Consider the following 19,044-nt stretch of genomic DNA (forward strand, 5'->3'; position numbering starts at 1 on the left):
AATAACTCGTATATCTACTCTCTAAAGGTCGCTCTACCTCTACTTCTGCTTTCACTTCCTAATACCAAGGATCCAAAGGAAGTGCCTCGAGAATCTTACTCCACAAATCAACTCCAATAGTCAACACAAATATCTCATGTCTCCTCCTACTCAAGGCATCTGCTACCATATTCTCCTTTCCCTGAATATAATGAACATAAAAATCATACTCACATAGGAAATCCATCCAACATCGTTGCCTAGCATTCAGGTTTGGTTGAGTGAAGATGTACTACAAACTATGATGATTAGTGTGCAACTCAAATGGATGACCCAAAATAAAATGTCTCAAGTGCATAAGAGCATGGATGACTGTTGTTAACTTCAGATCGTGGATAGGGTAGTTTAACTCACGATCCTTGAGTTTGCGAGACTCATAGACTATCACACATCCATCTTGCATTAGACTGCTCCTATACCCTCCAAAGAAGCATCGGTACAAACCACCAAATCACTTGTTGGATCAGGAAAACAAAATAGGAGCGTTGGTCAAATGTTCCGTAAGATTCTGAAATACTTTCTCACACTGCTTCGTCCACTCAAAGTTTAAGTGGGATGTGCAAACTGAAGTCATAATAATAATACCAAATGTGTAATGAACTATGGATTTTTTTAGTTTTCAAATCAGCTAAATGCCAATTTAGTGAAGTTCATGATAGTGATATTGACAATGAAAGGTATTACATTGAATAGTGTATGCAAGATTTAGTGTGATCAAAATACAAAAATCAAGATCAAAAGCTAACATACCAATGAAACTTTTAAATATAAAGATTAACTAAGTTTAAACTAATATAAACAAGTTAATTTCCCAAGATGTGTCTCATTGTTCTCTATCTCACAGGATCCCTCAAGTCAATGGTTTCTCTTAGATCATTGAGCAAATGACTTAGTGTCGGTGTAAATAATTATTCATCATGGATATTATTACACCTTACTTAAGTTTACTTAGGAAATGCATTTCATAGTAGTTTGGGTATGAGACACTTGGGTGTTTGTGCCACATTGGGATAGTGTGTGTAGGAGAATTTCCACCTTTTATGGTGTTGATCTTGTTACTACTCTATCATATCCACTTATTGTGGAGTGATAATTCCACCTTCGGTGGGTGATCCACCTCATGTGGAATATTTTATTGTTTCTCCTACCTACCCACACCTATTTCCTACCTACCCTTGTTCCTTATTGAGCCACATGTCATGTTTGTGTGCTCACATATCCATATTGTCTTGCCTATATATGCAGGCTCATCTACATTATATGTAACAACAACTATTGAACAACGATTGATGATCCAGTTGATCAATATTTTCATCTTGATAGAATACAGTTTATTCCTATCATCTATTTTGTTCTCTCTTATTTGTGCTTTCCATTGCCTCTAGATCTTGGCAAAATCTCACACTTAGGAATGACAACTCCAAGAATGAGTGATTAAATGATCTATGTGAATGAATGCATCTAACATCTATATGATGCATTTTAGATATGATACTAAGCTATTATGATGATGAAATAAATATTAAATATTTATTTAACTAGATGGTCAGATTTATACTTCTACAAATACAAACATGCATGGTGTGATGAATGTGGAATGTGCATTTCAGCTCATGAGTTCCTTTAGTTTAAGCTTGATTTCAAAATATAAATTGCAAAGAATATGTTGACATTGCTGATTATAATGAAATGATGAAAGATGCATCAAAGGTAATGTTTGTAATCAGGTAGATTTTATTGGTATTTACACATGGGATGATGCAATAAGATGAAAATCAGGTGTTCGATGGAGGTAAATATCGGTTCTTTATTTTTGGTGGCTCGAGGCCACCAAATGAGGTTTGAAGTTTAGCTTTTATAGCAAAGCAATTCATAGTAGTGGTTGAGTCACCTAATGGAGTAGGCACCTAGTCTGCATCTTGGAGATCTAGAATCTCACCATGCCTACAAGGGGCATTCATCTTGGAGCAAGATCCACTGTTTGCACCTTCAAATTTTTTCAATTTGAAGTGTCTTTATATCTTTGATTTAATGCAGTAGCCTCAAACACACCCCTGTCAAATCTACTCAAATGACCTACTTTGGTGATTAATATTTTGCAACCCATTGATTGTCATGAGGAACCATTTGGTAGTCATATTTTTGTGACATATGTGAATGCACTAGTTGAGTTTCACGGTCCCAAGATAAAATTTTGTACAATTACAATGCCCGAGGTTGTTAAGGTCAAGAGTCAAGAGGAAATTTCATATTTGCACTTTGCTAAATCTATCTCAGAGCCCATCTTCGGCAATTAAAACTTTTGTAACTCGGATATGTTCATGTAGGTCCATTTGGTAGAATGTTTTTTGGGACATTAGGTATTGTGTTGGTTTAGTTTTGTAGCTCCAACATGAGTGTTGATATGCATTTTAATTATTTTATAATTGCACTCTGGCTTGAAATACATCCTAGAAAAGTGTCAAATATCTTGATTTTGTTGACAACCCACCTGATATTTTGGTGTCAAATACTTTTGATTTTAGTTTTGTAGCAATCCAAGCTCATATGGTATATTAATTTAAAATTTCTTTTGTTAAGCGATGTAGCTAGTGGGGCTAGTTTACAAAAGAGGTACCTAAATTTGGTGAGATGTTTGAATTCCAACAACAAACCCATCTTCTAATTAATTAATTAAGCCTCCTCACCAGTTTTCATGGCTCAATGATGCCTAGTTGGCCACATTCGAATTACTCCAAAGTAGCCACAGAGGAAATTAAAAAAATATTATTATTTTTTAATGATTTTAGAGAAAATGTGAAAAGCGTAAATTTATCATAGTTTTATAAATTTAACTTTATAAACTATATGAAAATTAAAAATTCATAAATCTTTTTTATGACAAACTTTATCGATGCATTATTGGAGACTTCAAGAAGCTCCAATGATAGTTGAAGCTCCAACGATAGTTGAAGCTCCAACAATGAAGGGCTTTACACAACTTCATCATTGCATCATTGGTACAAAAACCAAGCTCCAACGATATCAATGCTTCCATACATAGGAAAATGGAACCTTAAATCCTATTTGCACAAGTGTGTTGTGGAGTGTTTTTGTCTTGTTTTTTGTAGCCACAACTTGGGCAATACATTGTGTTGAGTCACGATTTGGATTCATGTTTCACTGAAAATGATGACTAGCTTGAGAAAGAGATACTTTAATGATCAAACAGAGAGTTAATCCTTTTGTATATGATATTGTATGGAAGAGGATGTTGCAGATCCTTTATCAATTTTAGTTGATAGAGATTTTATTACAGATGGTTGTAGTGATAAGAGATGTTTGTGACTTTTGGCTTGTGTGTTTCAATGTGCCCACAACACATTGGGAGAATTAGTTCTTAAAACCTTGAAAGTTTAAGAAAATGTGAACTTAACATGTGAAAATATTTCTGTCAGGTGACAAATATAGGGATGATTGGTAAAGTGTTTCCACATGCTTGTCTAATACAGGTTAGAATGATGAGAGAAGCACATTATTTTTGGCAACCATAGCCACATACATGAACATATGGGTTGTAGATTTTGTCTTACTTTATGAGTTGAACATGCTCAAGGATTATGTAATGTGCTTATGTTGAATTTGAAATGTATGTATATGGGTGTAGAGGGGGAAAAAGTGAACCATTCTGACAGGTGGATAACAACCTCTTGGGGAATCACTATTCTACCTCTACACTTAGGATGAGTACAAAGCCTAAGGCTATCAAGTACCTCGTAGATAATATAGGATGGTTCATAGAGGCTTCTTGATGCCCTTTGCCAACTCTCTTCCCGATGACCCACACACGAATCATGTACAACGCGACACATTGGCATCCTATACAAATAGAGTATAAAGTTTTGTACAAAGATCTCAAAGTGATGGGTATGTGTTTTAGATAGTTTTAAACTTAAATAAATGTGTAATAGAAGATGAAAGTGACTACAAATGCTAAATAAAAGAGTGAAGTAGGGAAATAAATGAGCTCACAAAAGGTCCATGATTGAAGCCTCCAATAAAGTGCAACTCTTCTCTTTGAAACCTGCATACAAACAAGAAAGGAACAACTATTGGGGTTGTGTTGAGAGATGTGCCATGGTCAGACCCCTGTTTTGGTGTTTCCACCTCCATGAACAGTTAGATAGGTAGACTTGGATAAACTGATAATGGAATAAAATGTAAATATGATAACGAGTATGCTAATGGAGATAACAAAGGAAAAGAAGAGAACTCCTCTTCCATACCCAAAGTGAGTAGCTTGTAGGATGAAGAAGAAGAAGTGTGAAGTCATCCTCAAAGAATGACAATGGTATTAAAAATGCGTGAGAGAAAAGAATGCATAGAGTGTTGGAGATACCACTAGAGAGCTTCAATCAAGTGAGTAGTGATCTTAGTTAGAGATCATAGAGTGAATAACATGCTAAATGGAATAAAATGTAAATGCGATAACAAGTATGCTAATGGAGATAACAAAGGAAAAGAAGAGAACTCCCTTCCATACCCAAAGTGAGTAGCTTGTTGGATGAAGAAGAAGAAGTGTGAAGTCCTCAAAGTATGAAAATTGTATTTAAAATGCGTAAGAGAAAAGAATACAGAGAGTGTTGGAGATATCACTAGAGAGCTTCAATCAAGTGAGTAGTGATCTTAGTTAGAGATCATAGAGTGAATAACATACTAGAATGAGATCCTAGACCCTCAAAATGAAGCTACAAGGCCAAATATGAATGATAGGAATGAAACTGGAATCAGTGGTCATGGGAAGAGGCATTATGAACTATGTTAGTCATAGGTGTAACACTAAAACGACCACCTATGGACTACACATTTGCAGGACGCTAGCACGAAAAAGTGTACGTCTCTGCAACATACAAGTGTCCACAAGTCATACAATAAATTAGGTTAGGGAAAAGGATAAAATAGTAGGTGACAAACCAAGCCATGCAGACAAAAGGAAAAAAAGATGAAAAAGGTCTCCATTCAAAATAAAGCGGAGGTGCTTGTGTAGTGCGAAATTGCATGAGGTGCAATTTACGATGTTACAATGGGTATCCTATGTGGAGGTTTTATCATAATGTCCAAGACAATTAGATGCACATGTGATCCTATCCCTCAAGGGATTTTAATAATACAAAGGGATAAACAATAAGAAAGTTGTGGGACTTGATACACAATGTGGATATTGGAACCCTGTTGCATATGATTGAGGTTTTAATGTAGAATCAAAACTTTGTAACAAATTGCTTATACAACCTTGTTGAGAATGAATTTACCAGTTGTCATGAATGATTTAGATATTACAAGGCATAGTTCATTATTGTTAGTATTTCACGTAATTATCTTTCATCCATATGAGCCTCTGTCAAAACAATTTTATGGAGAGTTGAAAATCAGGTCGCCAAATTGATTGCATGGTCTAAACTAAAGAAATCACCAAGTCATACATGGGAGATAGGAGAATCAAAGTTGCATGAGAATTTTTAAGTTAATGAATGAGGTAGATGTTGCAAATTCAATTTTGTTACTGAAATATGGCCAACTTGAGCTTTACTTTTGCAAATGTGAAAATGTTAATCAATTTGATTCATGTTTAGAGGTTGTAAAGGAACAATAAGCAACATATAAATAGAAATAAGTAAACTACAAAGATTGGCATATTGGGCAAAATTAATGCAAAAGATCTATTTCACTAGATCAAGGGGATATTCAGAGTACAAATGGTCAAGCAATTTTTTAGTAGACAAACTTGAAGAATTGGTATTTTGACAAATAAAGAATAGACAAAGAATGATACTCCATAAATTATGGGTAGACACAATATTATAGATTTTATTTGATCCAAATATGTTGTGGCTATTTGAAAGTGAGAAAATGTGTAGACTATCTAAAAAATGGACTAAAGCAATTGGAGTATAGTTATGCAACAAGAAAATTGTGAAAAATCAAAACAAAGTATAGTGCAAGAGTATTATTTCGATGGAAAAAATATGTGATATTAAGCATTGCAAAAAACTTTTAGAATCTAGAAAAATTGACTACAATAATAGGTGAAATTAAGGTTTCACCCAATTATGGTAATAAAACCACTAATTTTGCCTAGGGACCATTACATTGGGGAAAGATAGAATTTGATAGATCTAGTCTTGGTAGATCTAGATTTTGATCAAATTCCATGGGTTTTAGATGTGCCTCTTCTTTCCCTTTAAATTGAATTGAATTAATTAGAGATGTTGAAATTAGGGTAAATGTGCAGATATTAAAGAGATGGGGCATAAATAGTGAGCTAAGATCGTCACACAGAGCCACAAACCTAGATCCGAGTAATAGATTAAATTCAAATCTACTCCCTGAAATTCAGCCTAAATTGTTGGGACCATGGTGGTGGTCGCCATGGTCCTTCAAACTTTTCGCTGTAAAAAAGGGAACCTATTCGTCTCTGCGAACACTATTGATCTTACTGAACATAGTTGTGTACTTGTACCTGCACACAATGAAAAGGGAGAAATGGTTGGGAATAAGGGTTTCCCTAAGTCAAACCCCAATTTAGGAATTAATTTTGAATGAAATACTGCAAATACTAAAATAAATAATGGAAAGATATACCTCAGATCTACAATTGTTGATGATGATGCTTTTCCTCTTAAATGTAATCACATATGTTGTATGAAATGACACGAACATGACAAAACCCTAATCACACACATTCTTGCATATGAATGATGTAATTTTACTCCAAAATGATTGAATGAAGAATATGTAGCCTTGAAGCTCTCTGAAAATGCTTGATGATGAATGCTTCATGGATGCAAAGATGCTTTAGGTCGAATGTAGATGAATACTTATGATGCTTGGAGATATGAAATTAGGTTGATCAAATGTCTTTATATAGGGACATCTAGGTCATTTACCAATTAGGCTGACCTCTAACGGTCATGTGGAGCCATAGAGATGAATTCTCATTGGAGAGATAGGGTCCCTCCCCTATTTCAAAATTGGGCCCTACTAAGAGGGACCATGATGCTGGGTGCCATGGTCCTTCTCAAAAAGGGACTACAATAAAGCCCTAGGGAGAAGGGTACCCCTCTAGGAAGTCCATCAGTGGGTGTACATGGCACCAAAAATGGAGAGAAGAAACCAAATCGACCTAGATAGGCGATAAGGATATGACATGCTAAAGTAGGGGCACAAACATGAGGTGTAAATTGGGCCAGTGACAATTTACGATGCTACAACTACAAAAAGAAATAGGTGAATATTTTCACCTATAGGGTAATGTGCAATTGTGAATTTATTTTTCACCAAGGTTTGTGTGAAACACGAATTGTGGCAAGTGGATTTTTACGAAGGCTGTGTGTTTTCACTTAAGGGGATGGTAATATAAAAAACAAACTTAGCTTTTACCAGTAGTGAAATGTTTTCATGTGAATATTAATCTAAGGGTAGAAAAGTTGTAGTTAAATATTTTTCATAGATGAAAAATATTTCATGGGAAAGAGAAAGGCAAGAGGTAAAAAAAGACAAATTTAAGTTGTGAATGAAATAAAAGTATGTGCAGATCAAAGAAGGGGGAAAACAAGAAGAAGAATATTTGTGTTTCAAATTAGACAAAGATGAGAAGGCCAAGTGTCAGATTCAATTTTTTTTTAGACTTCTTCTTTTCTTATATATTATCTTTATTCTTCATTGTAAAGGGTTCCAATTCCAATTATTGATCGGGAAAAATGAAATGGGCAATGATACATGTCTAAGTCAAAGGTTTTAGAAATTTAGAAAATAATGAACTTTCTTTTTGCTAATGACAAACAATTCAATTTGTGCATACACAAATATATGTGATCTTGTTAATGTCTCCAAAATGTAAATCAAGGTTTTCAAAATTTGAGTAATCAAGGATTTGCAAACTTTTTATTTCACGTTTGTTGCGATGAATTTTCAATTGATACTTTTGTTCAAGGAGCAGATTAAATATGTTCTTAGTTGATTGCTAGGGATCTTGTGTTTGTATTTTATATCTAAAAGTAGATTGATAGTATTCCCAATTATTGGTCTCATTATGTAAGACAATAGTGATTTAGTGACCATTGAGCTTGTGTTTATGTTGTTATTGGAATGAGTAATTGCATTATGACTATGTAATGGATAGGGCAACGATCTTTATTTGTTTCTCTTGTCAAGCCTTGGCTAGAAACACTTAAAATTTGTTGAATCTCTTATTTTTAGTCTCTTTTGATTTCATATTTATTTATTTTAGTTTCATGTGTTCTCATGGAATTTTGAGGTATAGAGGCTATGTTTAAGAGAGATTTATCTATCATTCCCCTATGTGTTGGAGATGGAGACACTTTGTTAATGTTATTTTGTCTTAGTAATGTATAAAGTAGATGAGATTATGCTTGAATGAAATAGATTACAAAACACCCAGAATACCATGAAATTGAGAACTATTCACATTTTGAAGGCTTGTAATGTGTTGTTTAGTGCAAGTATTATCAAGTTCTTAAACCATTCTTTAGGAACTCCCTCTTGAGTCCTGTGGAGCTCAAAGTACATAAGTGTGTAGGAGAAAAAGTGACACTAAGCAAACATGCCCTAATCTCACTTTCAACCACACACTTGTGGAATACGAAAGAGCCTAGAGGTATCACACAATTGGCTACTTCTTTTTGTGGAAGAGAGAGCCACGGGCTACCTATTAGGATTTCTATTCCTTTGTTGTAATTGAAAGATAAAATAATGCAAGTTCAATCCCTAACCCCAAAGTGCAAGTATGAACTAATAACAAGATTGCAGAATTGAACTTAAATAATGGAAAGCTGTAAACACAAGGACAAGACAAGAATGCAAATGTGTACCCGGAGTTAAAATCTGACTGAAAATGTTCGGGACAGGGGCGCGGGCGCCACTGTCCTGATTCTGCCCCTGAAACTGTTCCGGAAACTGCTGTTTTGCACTCTGGAAAAGCTGTCAAAAATGCTGAAAATGCTGTCTGTCAGGAGGACCAGGGCACCCAGCGCCCCTGTCCTAGCAGGACCAGGGCGCCCCACGCCCCTGTCCTGGTCTTTTGCTCTAAGATTTGGTGTGAAGTTCGGTCTCCGTCTGCTTCTTCCGGATCTGTAACTTGCGGCGTCGTCCGAATTCCGAAACCTGCACTTATATTTGAAAAGGTGTGGTGGGCGGCTATATAGGGTTTTGCCTTAGTCAAACCCCCGCTTCGGTGATTTCCACCTCCACGAATAGCCAAGTTGTATTGTAAAATGTATTGTGTGTGTAGACCTAGTGTGTGTTCAAGGTCCTTAAATGCAAGAAAGCAAACTAGAGCAACCTAGAAAGTAAACCCTAATTGCTTGTAAATGATAATGTAAATGCTCTAAATCAAGATGCAAAGTGATCTAAAGCATGAATAAAGGATATATTGAAGCTTATGCAAAGACATGAAAACAACATGAAATCATACCCAACCCTCAAGGGAGGAGTATAAGCCAATCTTCAGTCGGTAATCTCCTATTGTTCTTCAATGTCTCCCAAGCCCTAAATGGATGAATGGATTTGATAAATGCTTGATGGATGGATGTTAAATGTTCTTGAAGTCTTCAAAGATCTGCTCTTTCACTGCATAGAAGGTCCCTCGAAAGCCAAAATTTGGATCCTTTCAAATGAAGAAAGAGAGCTCTTATGTATGAAACCCTAGGTCGCAATTTCGTCTTTTGGCCGACCTAGAGATTGAATATCCTGCCAATTTCTTGGGGTTAAGATTTATTTTATGATTGGATCGCGCTCCTAAAATTTCGGGAAAAATGTTCGGGACCATGTGCACGCCGGGCGCCATGGTCCCAACAACTTTTCACCAAATTTTCAGGGCCGTCGGATGTGATGATTTTAGAGAAAATCCCGAAGTTACAGCTGATTTCGAGATGTTTTGACCCCCAAAATCAAGCCCCCAAGTTCAAAATAGGACCTAATTAGGGTTTTTGATTAAATGATGTATTGGAAGAATAAAATGAAAGGGGCACACTTTAATGAAAAGGGGCCCAACTTTATGATATGGGAGATGATAAAATAGGACCTTAGACCTAATTAATTTAATTAATTAAGCGCTAAGGGGAAATGCAATGCAAAATGCAAAATGCGCCAAGGCGGGTGCTAAACTAGGTGTGAAATTGTACAACCCTAGCAAGTGCGTACAATTTACGACGCTACATTTAGCCCCCACTTTAGCGGTCATATGAACACTACGTGCATATGCAAGCTAAAGTACAGAAAAGTAAACATTATTTGAAAAAGGATATATCCATAAGTCTGTCGAATGAAGCCCCCAACGGTATCTGCAGTACACAGTTAGGAACCGCACCCTACAAAACACACGTTAGATCACAAAATCACCTAATGCTTACTAAGGAAGGTGATGAAAATTCGAGGGTAGCTATATGCCCCCCCCTGTTTCGGCTTGCTAATTTTAGTGAGTTGAAACAGGGTATCATGTTTACCACTTCGAATTGTTAAAGAATATTGATGACAAATGCTCACAAGAAGATTTGATATGAGATCAAAAACTAATGGAGAATCATTTGGTAAGAAAGAGGACTAAATCTCAATTCCAACACAACAAAGAGTGTGAGGTTTTGAGAGTTCTCTAACACAGGATGAAGGATGTAAATGGAAACAAAATGCAAAGAGAAGAAAAGAAAGGAGAAAAGCATGAATACACACATTGGTGATCCATGAGAAGAATAGTGAGAGAGAAAAACATGGACTTCTCGCCCCTAGATCTTTTCTAGGTGATCCATGGGAAAAGGACATGGAAAACTAGCCCCTAGAGTCTGTCTAGGTGATCCATGTAAGGGAGGAGAGTGAGAAAGTCTAGCCTTATGCCGCTAGTTCCACTCAACCTCGTGCATGTGTGTGTAAGTGAGGTTAGAAGCATCTCATAGGAGTCTATGCCTGAGTATGCTACAACCTGTATATGTATAGTACAAAAGCGTGACATCTCGCTCTAAGAGTCTGTGCTCTAGTTCCGAGAATAATCACCTTGTATAAAAGAAAAATGGAGACATCTCGCTCTAAGAGTCTGTGCTCTGGTTTCGAGAATGACCCATTGCTCAAAAAGGTGTAATTTTTATGTCATAAGCAAAGTAGAACAAGGATACCTACCTTCATCACAAAAGAAGATACCCCAAAGATGCAACAATGTCATAGATCCAAGTAAGAGAGTTTTTTACTCTTTAAGCAAGGATAAGATAATTGAAAAGGGACATCTTGTAGTATGTGTAAAGGAGATCCTTAGAGGAGAAGAGATCTTTGTACAAAAGATACCTATCCCCGAGAGGAATTGTCTTAGACAAATATAGCATCTTCTAGAATAAGACAAAGAAGAGAATAAGAATGCAATACTTCCTTCTTTTGTGAGGTGAAAGTGATTCTTAATGAAGGATGACGCTCTTTTTAACCCAATTGGGAGAGTGAATTCATTATGGATGTCTTTTACCAAGTGCAAAAGAGGTTGTAGTCAAGGACTTACACCTCTTGTAAGAGAGAATCCTTGAACCAACAACAACACATGCATACAAGGAATAACATCAAATAATAAAGTTCACACCATCCACGGAATAGGAAAAAGTGGATCCTTAGATAAAAATAAGGAAAGATCATTGCCTCAATGAGGACTTACACAATCTTCTAGGGAGAGATTTGGACATAAGCAAAAGAAGAGATATATGAAATCACTCTTGTCCCCATAGAAACAAGAGATAACATAGAAAATTTAGGCTATTATGTTGCTTCAAAAATATGATTGCACTTGAAATTGTACCATCATGAATGACAATGAGCCCCCAGTAAATGAGCTACCAATGTCACATAATGATGAGCAACATAATAGCCATTAATGTTATTTAAAGACATGATAGATTGAATGAGGTATTTGAATATGACATGCTAAATGCTCAACTATAAGTGAGATCAAAAACATGTATAAAATGATAAAAATTGAAGAATAAAAGTCATAATAAATCTTACAAGAAGGATGAGTGTAATTTATTAGAGCCTTATCCCTGGAAGAAAGGACTTTATGATGAATAGGAGATAAAGATTCATAAGTGGATTTAGAAATTTGAGGGGAGTCATAAAGAGATTTGTTCATCGCCAAGATTTCCTTATGAGGGGAATGAGAGTTGATAGAAGTAGAAGATGATTTAGTTGAAGTGAGATCATCATCACTACTAAATATAGCATTCACATTAAGAGATGGTCTTTTAGATGCTTTGGTACGTTTGCAGGGATTATAGCCGAGTCCAAAGGCATAATTGTGAAAATTAGTCTCTAGAGGAACTTTTATGCCTTGTTCATGAGCGCCACAACCATTTCCATGATACCCATGCTTAGCAAAAATGCGAAAACCACGACCATAACGATCAACCATTTCAGGAAGAGAAGGTGGTTTTTCATAAGGCAAAGAATCAAATTCTTCAGAATTAGAGGTGTGAGGAGAAGAAGTTTGAGAAGCGGCCACAAAATTATTGCTCATAGGTTCAGGTACGATTGATTGATTTTTAGTTTCTTCCTTCTTTTTACCTTTAAGATCTCTAGGAGGAACCTTATATTCACCTACAAAGGTGGGATTAAAATCAAGGGATCCCCAATCATCTTCTGCGAGAACCTTCTCAGGATCAAAAGCCTTTTCATGTGTAGACTCAAGTCGAGAAGGATCTTCTTCAGGAGCTTCAGACTCATCCAAAGAATTTTGATTATTAGAGGGTGATGATTCATCCATAGGTATCTTGTTTAACGAGTCATCACTAGAAGAGGAAGGCTTAGAAGAACTCCCTTTGGAAGTAGATGTTTGCAAACAAGCATGAAGATTAGTATCACCTATCAAGGTATATGTCTTATTATTATAAATAAATTTAACTTGTCTATGCAATGTAGAGGGGACAACTTGCATACTGTGAATCCAAGGTCTCCCTAATAACAAGTTGTATGTTAGATTTCCCGACATAACATGGATAGGAGTAGGCAAAGTAACAGGACCCACTGTGACGGGTAAGGTGATAATACCTAATGAAGACTTAGCAACATTATCAAAGCCTCGAATGGGATGAGAGTCAGGCTCAATAAGGGATGTATCCGCATTCATCTTATGCAATAGATTAATGCTACACACATTAAGGCCAGAGCCATTATCTACCAGTGTTCGTCTTATAGCAGTGTCATTTATGATAACCACAATCATCAAGGGATCATATTGATGTTGAATTTCACTAGTAGGCAACTCATCTTGAGTAAACACAATTTGAGTTTTAGGATTCATCACAGAGTTAACCAAAGACACTATATTACTAGATGTATTAGGTGGAGGAACATTCAAATCTTTCAAGGCATCTTGTAACATTCCATGACGAGCAGAAGAAGTTTGGATTAAATCCCAAAGGGATATCTTAGCAGGGGTAGCTTTAAGTTGTTCTATGAGATCATATTCCTTACCGAGAACTTGTGAAATATGTGGAGCTTGGGGAAGAATAGGTTGGGAAGGAGGAAGTGAAGTTGGGATAACTGGAGGAGGATTAGGTTGCCTATTGTTTCTAGTATTATAAGTATGGGCAACCGCATGATAACTCTCTCTAGTCAATTGCTTAGCATACTCATAAGGGCTCTTAGAGGAATAACCTCCTTGCACAGTAATAACAGGTTTCTTAGGAGTGCAAAAAGAATCATTAGCATAACCACCTTGAACCACTAAGATAGGCTTATTTAAAGGTTGAGAATTTTGAGAAGGACAAGCACCTTGGACAGTGAAGAGAGGTTTGTTAGGTGTTTCATTCACATGTATCAAATTGATTGAGGATGGTTTAGAGGAGTGAACAAAAGTGTTGGAAGAATTATTGATAGTCTTCTCTTGCACTAAAATCTTATCATAGATTAAATCAATTTTAGGAGAGAGATAAGGGGTAGGCATTGATGTTCTAGTAGGAAGAGTAATACTAGGAAAGGTCATATCATCCTCTATCAAAGGATCTACATGGGGAATAAACTCTCTAGGAGAAGGATCAACATTACTCTCTAAAGTCTCACTTTTGAGAGGGAGATCTTTGAAAGAGATGTTAACCATCTTGCTTTGAACTAGGGTTTCCTTATGAGTAGAACCAAGTTGAGGAGAGGGAGATGCTTTATTTTTAGAGGAAGAATGATTGAGATTCAAGGAAGGTGAGAAACTATCAAGGGAGTTTTCAATCTTGATTTCATCCCCTTTGGCTAGGGGTAGAGAATAATCTATACCTTCTTCTAATGGTTCATCCCAAATAGTGAAGTTGTTGAAAGGAATGTTTGAAGTATTGTCAATTTCGGGAGAGGAGATAACATTGTTTATTAATTCCTCATCCTTAGGAGGGAGAGCATCAATAGATGTGTTAAACTCATCCTCTTTCCTCAAAATATGTTCAATAGGGGAGAGAGAATTAAGGAAATTGCTTATTATTTCATCTTCTTTCTCTAAGGGATGCTTATGGGCAAGACCAACTTTAGGAGAAGGGTAAGCATTTACCATTAATTCATCATCTATAGTGGGAATTTTGTTGGAAAAGGAAATGCCATCACTAGGAAATGTAGGAATAATGTCATCTTTTTGCACAAAAGGATCCTCATGAAGGGAGTGTTTTTTAGGGGACACAAAGGCATCAAGGGCATCATTCAACAAAGCATGATCATATCTATTAAAAGGTTTATCTTTTGATTCAAAAGGAGATATCTCTTCATAGAGGGGATCATTGAAAACAACCATGTTACTAGATTTAGTGGAAGAGCTGATAGGAATGTACCCTTGAGAGGAATCATTCGACTTATCTTTCTCATCACAACGAAATGGCATAGTAACAATGTTTATGAGTTTTTGGTAAAATGAAGGTTTGGTATATTTAGGTTTCAAAAATTCATCTAAAGCTTCATCTAACTCATAATCATCACAAATATGAACATCTTGCAAATAAAAATTTGACATTTTGAAATTGCATAAAATTTAAACACACAATGCAAAGAAACACACTTTTTTTTTTTTCTCTTTTTAATGAAAATGAAATGAAAACACACTAAATCTAGATCTAGATCTAACAAATGCAATGCAAGAGGAAGCAATGATAGGTTCACGTCGGGTTCACCAAAATGTGTAGGAGAAAAAGTGACACTAAGCAAACATGCCCTAATCTCACTTTCAACCACACACTTGTGGAATACGAAAGAGCCTAGAGGTATCACACAATTGGCTACTTCTTTTTGTGGAAGAGAGAGCCACGGGCTACCTATTAGGATTTCTATTCCTTTGTTGTAATTGAAAGATAAAATGATGCAAGTTCAATCCCTAACCCCAAAGTGCAAGTATGAACTAATAACAAGATTGCAGAATTGAACTTAAATAATGGAAAGCTGTAAACACAAGGACAAGACAAGAATGCAAATGCATACCCGGAGTTAAAATCTGACTGAAAATGTTCGGGACGGGGGCGCAGGTGCCACTGTCCTGATTCTGCCCCTGAAACTGTTCCGGAAACTGCTATTTTGCACTCTGGAAAAGCTGTCAAAAATGCTGAAAATGTTGTTTGTCAGGAGGACCAGGGCGCCCAGCGCCCCTGTCCCAGGGACTAGGGCGCCCAGCGCCCTTGTCCTGGCAGGACCAGGGCGCCCCACGCCCCTGTCCTGGTCTTTTGCTCTAATATTTGGTGTGAAGTTCGGTCTCCGTCTGCTTCTTCCGGATCTGTAACTTGCGGCGTCGTCCGAATTCCGAAACCTGCACTTATATCTGAAAAGGTGTGGTGGGCGGCTATATAGGGTTTTGCCTTAGTCAAACCCCCGCTTCGGTGATTTCCACCTCCACGAATAGCCAAGTTGTATTGTAAAATGTATTGTGTGTGCAGACCTAGTGTGTGTGCAAGGTCCTTAAATGCAAGAAAGCAAACTAGAGCAACCTAGAAAGTAAACCCTAATTGCTTGTAAATGATAATGTAAATGCTCTAAATCAAGATGCAAAGTGATCTAAAGCATGAATAAAGGATATATTGAAGCTTATGCAAAGACATGAAAACAACATGAAATCATACCCAACCCTCAAGGGAGGAGTACAAGCCAATCTTCAGTCGGTAATCTCCTATTGTTCTTCAATGTCTCCCAAGCCCTAAATGGATGAATGGATTTGATAAATGCTTGATGGATGGATGTTGAATGTTCTTGAAGTCTTCAAAGATCTGCTCTTTCACTGCATAGAAGGTCCCTCGAAAGCCAAAATTCGGATCCTTTCAAATGAAGAAAGAGAGCTCTTATGTATGAAACCCTAGGTCGCAATTTCGTCTTTTGGCCGACCTAGAGATTGAATATCCCGCCAATTTCTTGGGGTTAAGCTTTATTTTATGATTGGATCGCGCTCCTAAAATTTCGAGAAAATGTTCGGGACCATGTGCACGCCGGGCGCCATGGTCCCGACAACTTTTCACCAAATTTTCAGGGCCGTCGGATGTGATGATTTTAGAGAGAATCCCGAAGTTACAGCTGATTTCGAGATGTTTTGACCCCCGAAATCAAGCCCCCAAGTTCAAAATAGGACCTAATTAGGGTTTTTGATTAAATGATGTATTGGAAGAATAAAATGAAAGGGGCACACTTTAATGAAAAGGGGCCCAACTTTATGATATGGGAGATGATAAAATAGGACCTTAGACCTAATTAATTTAATTAATTAAGCGCTAAGGGGAAATGCAATGCAAAATGCAAAATGCGCCAAGGCGGGTGCTAAACTAGGTGTGAAATTGTACAACCCTAGCAAGTGCGTACAATTTACGACGCTACAATAAGGTTGTTTGCATCATTTTTCATTGCCCTCTCTTGTCTTCAATTTGTTGATAGTGCAGGTTCTTTTTCCTAAATCTATTATCCCATTTTTATGCATTTTATTTCTCCTGAGGTTCAAAGGTTGCAAGAAAAAGAACCAACATTAGCATTGAAAAACTTGGACCCCCAACAAGAGGACTCGTTAGGGGTTGGGTTGTGGACCTAGTGCCAACCACACACTAATTGAGTAGAAAAAACAAGCATGAGAAAACTAGGAACCCTGTTGGCATATCTCCATCAAATCTCAGCTCTTGGGCATGTCGAAGGCCATTGAGTAGAAAAAATAATCAAAACTTATTCTTGTTGATCAAACCCTAGGGAAAAATTTGGAACCATCAAAATCTCCAATTCCCATGTTAAATTTATTTGGCTTTATCACTTTTTCATATTTATCTACTTTACCTTCTACTCTTTGTCCTTTTATTTCATTTGCACTTTACTTTACCTTGCCCTCTTGGTTGATGATTGTAGTTTCACTAGGAATTGGGAATTGATTGACAATTCTGATGGTTATAATGGATCTTACTACTTTGGAGTCAATCCCCACATCAAATTTCTTTTCTTTTCTTTTTTGGGGTTTTGTCCACCCTTAATCATTAGGGGGGATACTTGAGCTAGTTTTGGGAGAGAACAAAGCTTGTTTACTTGGGGTTTGCACTACTAACTCAAAAGAAAGAGAGTTGCTCATTGTTAGAATAAGGTCATGAGGTCAATTATTCTTATTATTGATATATCTTGCCAACCAATTTGATGGATTGCCATAGGCCTATGGAGCAAAGCACTAGGAAAATACATTGGCATTTTGATTCACCACTAGGAACAAGTACAAAATTATAAGGATTGCATGTCCAATACCTATAGGTATCAAAATAAATCATCCCTATTTTGTTTTTGTTTTTGTTTTTATTTTTAATTTTAGAAAAGCATAAATTTAAAAACTATAATTATTAAAAAAAATTGTATTGGTGGACACATAGGTGAGCATTAATGGATTTTGGAGTTGTATAGTACCATACAGCTATATGAATTCATATGGTTGTATGAAATTTTGTGTGATATTTCTGGCCCCTAAATAAAAAAATTTCAATTGCTCTGATTTCAACATTTGGATATTCAATATTAAGGTTTTTGGTTATTTCAAACTCAACAATGATGCTCATTTCGTTCCAAGATGAGCCAACTTTTCCCTCAAGGTTGGATATTTAAAAAATAGATATAAAGTTACATATTTGGTGCTTTGACGCCATGTTAGAGTTGATAGTGAGCCCCACACCTTGTAGAAATCCCCTGCAATCAAAACTCCTATCACATCTAGAGAGAAAAAAACTATTAATTGTGTTATATAACCTTGAGAAGAGAATTGATCCAAAAAAACAACATGATTGAGCTATTGCATTGAGTGAGATGATTATATTGAATTGTATGATTATAATGAATGGTTATAGAAGAAAAAAATAACCCTAGATGAAACCCTAAGTGAGGATTAGATTAGATTGCGATAAGTGTCGTCATCCTAAGCTATTAGACAACATGACCTAAAACTAGAAAAACACTCCTAAATTTAGCTTAAGTGAAATAAAGTAAAGAGAACCCAATTAATTAATCAATGACTAATTAATTAGTTGGGTGATTATCCTGTTTACTCTAACACATTGAAGCTAAGAAAGGATGCCCATCATCCCCAAGTTTGGTTTATATATCAAAAAACTTAAAGAATGGTTGGATTTGTAAGGTGGGGATGATGTTCTTTTGGGAGAATATGTTGTTAGATTTATTTTGTATGCTAATGGTTTTATTTTGATTGCTAGATCTCCTCAAGGGTTGCAAGAGAACTTGTATGTCCTTGAACACTTTTGCAAAGAAGTGGGTATGCAAGTCAATACTAGCAAGACCAAGTTCATGATCTTTTCTAATAGAAAGAAAGAAATAGTTCAACTTTTATTTTGGATTAAGCATTCTAGAAGTAATAAAGTATAATACCTAGATAATTTTTTCAATGACAAGTTTAGTTGATAAATTTGAGAAGGAAGAGATCTTTGGGAGGTTGGAGAGCACTTTTTACCCTTTAAAAAAGATTACACATCAAGAGGTTGAGTTATGGGATTGGAAAACTACTCAATATTT

The sequence above is a fragment of the Cryptomeria japonica genome, chromosome 1 (assembly GCF_030272615.1).
Source record: "Cryptomeria japonica chromosome 1, Sugi_1.0, whole genome shotgun sequence".
NCBI classification, from domain to species: Eukaryota; Viridiplantae; Streptophyta; class Pinopsida; order Cupressales; family Cupressaceae; genus Cryptomeria; species Cryptomeria japonica.